Below are 3,770 nucleotides of genomic sequence, written 5' to 3' on the forward strand. Positions count from 1 at the left end.
TAGAATCAGCTGGGGAGCTCTCAAGCCTCGCCACACCCAGACCCCACCCCAGGCCAATTAAAGCAGTTCCTGGAGGTGGGTTTAAAGGCTCCCCAGGTGATTCTAATATAGAGCAGTAAAACTGCTGCTTTATTCCATACTGTTTCCGAGGTATGTTAGGCAGGCATAGATGTGAATGCAACTATCAGTCTCTATATTTTTAGCACTGGTTGCTTCAAAAAGCAAGACTGAAGTTATTTAAGGCACTAACATCAAACGAATAGTGCTGGAGAGACTAACCCCGCAGCTCCCTGTACTGATGGGGGAGGTGAGGGCAGCCACCTAAACTCCCTTCTAACTTTGACCCCTTGAAGCTTCCGCAGCTCATTTTCTGAACCACAGTGCGTTCCCGCTATCTTTAGTTCTGAAAGGCAGGCCTGGCCTATCTACCGGGTGAACAGACTACAGGTGGGTCCTAAACATTCTTAGCTCTGGCAGGACATTTCTGTGTCTCTTTGACTTATCAGGACAAAAGTCTTGGTTTGGTTTGGTTTTTTGTTTCTTCTTTCTGAGTAGTTTGTACAAGAGAGAGGTCTGAGAGGTTTGCCTGGGGAATCGAGACTCTGTGTAGGTTCCTTCCTGTATCCCTCTGGCAGCTCCTTATACGATGTTTGCAAAATTAGGAACGGACATGATGCAACGGGGGAAATCATTTGTACGTTGGTGGGAGGTGCAAATCCCCGAAGAGCCCATTGCCAAAATAAGAAAACTCCAAGTCACTGGGAAGTTGTAAAACCTAGCACTGCGAGAACAAAGGGCCCAGGCATATGGAATAGCTTATCAGAGGCAGGGCAGTGGAGCCCGCGTAAGAATGGCTCAGGCTCCGGAGAGAGACATCTAGATCTGTTCAAGGAGAGGTCAAGAAGTGTTGGGGATGATGAGAGGGCTGAAAGACGTGATTAAAGTAAATCCTCCAAAGATGGGAAAACTGGGCTAAATGGCTCCTTCCTGTGCTTAATATGCTCTCATATGGGCACTAGGTGATTTGCTTCTTGCCCGTGGCTCCCTCTCCTGCCTCCAGTGTTGGAAGAGATTCTTTGCCTGCAAATCCTGGCTGTGTGTTTCCCCTTTTACAAGCAGTCAGGGCTCTGGGAAGAAAATGGCTCTCTCTTCGAAACCATAGTATGATCGTAGAGGCAAAGAGGGCCTCTTCTCATAGCTTTCCCAGAGCCTCGACCGTAATAACCACTAAGTAGAAAGGGCTTCACTGGGGCTGTTTCCACACACGCAGGTTGATTGTTGAGGAGAATGAAAGCAGAGACCCAACTTAGGTGACATACACATGTTCCCATGGACTGTGAAGAAAAATGGGACCAAGTGGGTTTTTTCTCTCTTTATCCCATCTTTTTTCCTTTTTTCCCCCCCGGCCTTGAAGGAGTCGGGTAATCTAATCTCCACAGACCTCCACTTCTCCTCAGTTTGCCTGGGCAAACACCACCAAAGAGAGTCTTGGAAGAACGTGTCAACACATCCAAAATGTTTCCCTCACGTGGTTCTCATCTCACACTTCTTTCTGGCATTGGAGGCATGCGACACTTCCACGCGAAGAAAGTCTCAAAATAGCAAGTAGTAAACAGAGCCAGGGAGGCTGATGTAGCTCTGCCCTGAGCCAGCCCTCAGCCCTGCTCCCCTCCAGAGGGAAGACAACTCCTTCCCTCCTCAGCTAAGCCAGGCTACAGGGTCAGATACAATGGCAGGTGTCATGCACTATAATAAACCTGAAGGAAACAAAGAGAAGCACACAGAACCCTCCAGGCTTGACTGCTCCAGGAGCAGCGTTGGCTGGCATGTTACAAAGGAGCCCTGCACATGGGACTGGACCCTTCAGTCCCAGATGCCCTTGGGTCAGCAAGGAAGGTGAGAGGCAGAACGGAAGGGGCCCCAGGAACTGCTCGATCGGGGGGGCTCCAGCCAGCAGGGACAGGGCCGAGACAACAGCAATGTTTATTCAGCTTACAGCTTTCATTTTTTCCTAAGTCATTTCAATGAGTTAAAGGAAAGAAATCATTCTACTGGATTGAGTCCATCACTAAATATTTGGGACACACGCTGAAAGGTTAGAAGCAAACTCCTGCAAAGAAATGATTGCTGGAATGAGGGAGTTGGCTACCAGAGGAGGCCTGGGATGAAGGCCAACAGTGACCGGGGAGGGAATCAAGAGCAGTGAAATGAGCCATGAAGTTTCTTGGCATTTTCAAGCACTCCTGGAAAGAGAGTGGCTCATCAACTTCACTGAAGAATCTCCAAACAAATAGCTCAACTGTCTCCGTTTTTCCCGGCCTCAGAAATAGGCTGGGAAACTTGACTGAACGTTGTGAAATGAACATTTCAAGTCTGGGGCTTTCTACCGCGGTTCGGGGGTGCTTCCAACAGTTTGCCCTGATCGTCAAGGTTCCACAAGTGCCAGGCGGTGCCCCAGGATTACAGTTTTTCTCAGCCCTACCTGGACCTACATTCTCTCGGCCTCCATTGCTGTGTCGGAATGGATTTGAGTCAATGATCTCCCTTGCCTCGAAAACAACAAAACAAAAAACCAAACCTACCAAAACTACTCCAACTAGGGGGTGATTGACTTTCCCACAGAAAATTCACGGGGAAAAGAGAGGAGGGGAAAGAAGGGGAGGGACTAGCATGGTCAGTGACCCACTAGATTGAATCAACCCCAACGTTAGAAAAAGCGTCAAGAGCAAATTTCCTATTTTGGAGAGCTTGGGCCACACTATCTTGCTTCATTACCAGAAACCTAGTGCCAGCAGGAGTAAGAGGTGAGGACAGCCGTGGGAGCTCCCCGCCAGGAATCAGGGACCCAGGTGCAGACCCAGAATCCAGTCCTGGGGTCCAAGACGAGGTCGGGTACACAGGGGCTGCTATAAAGAGGGGAACAAAGAAGTGGGCTCGGGAATGAGGACAGATCTGGATGGCCACCACAAGCCAGAGTAGAGGCCAGGAGGTCTGCGAGAAGCAAAGCTGGAGAGACTGCATAGACGCTGGTCCCCCCAGGCACGGCTCTGCTTCCGAGGCCCCGGCTCTCCGTGGAGAAAGGGTGCCGCGAAGGAAGGATGCACTCCTGGTTAAGACAGTAACGTCGCCGACACGTTATTACATGTTGTATATACTCCCGCCCCCAGAAAGAGATCACAGTTTCATTTGAGGGAGCACAACCCCCAAAAGACTGGAAATGGAGGGGCAGGCACAAAGTCCTCTCACCAACATTCCCGAGAGCAAAGCAAAGCATTACCGCAGGGCTATTTTCATGGCAAGAGGCTCATATATACCTTTAATCCTGAAGGAGCAAGATGAAACGCCCTTCCATCTCTGTTCCAAATCCATGCTTAAATTTTACTTTAAATGTTTTATGATAAGGGATACAAAGTCTTAACTTAGCGCCCTTTCTAAGGATTTCTTCTCCTGAAGCAATTTGTAAATGTTGCAGGGTGTCAGAAGTATAGGCTTTAGCGCAGAAAGGAAATTGGGTCTGAAATCCCAAGGAGCACGGGGCTAGCAGGTGGACCTGGAAACATCTGATGGGAAGAGAATGTTTCTCACTTCCCTCGAGTCTCCCCAAGAGCTTATTATTTCAGACTGGGAAAGCTTGAGCAATAGGGCTTTGGGGTTTCATCTCAAAATCCTCTAGGGAGCAGATTGCTCACGTTGGGGTGCTGCTGTGCGTTAACAAGGGATGGGTTAAAGCGTAAGCAGCTGACTCATGAGGCAGAGTGGGAGTTGGGTGG

Source organism: Aethalodelphis obliquidens, unplaced genomic scaffold (assembly GCF_003676395.1).
Source record: "Aethalodelphis obliquidens isolate GAN/ISIS:26980383/991018 unplaced genomic scaffold, ASM367639v1 scaffold78, whole genome shotgun sequence".
Taxonomy (NCBI): domain Eukaryota; kingdom Metazoa; phylum Chordata; class Mammalia; order Artiodactyla; family Delphinidae; genus Aethalodelphis; species Aethalodelphis obliquidens.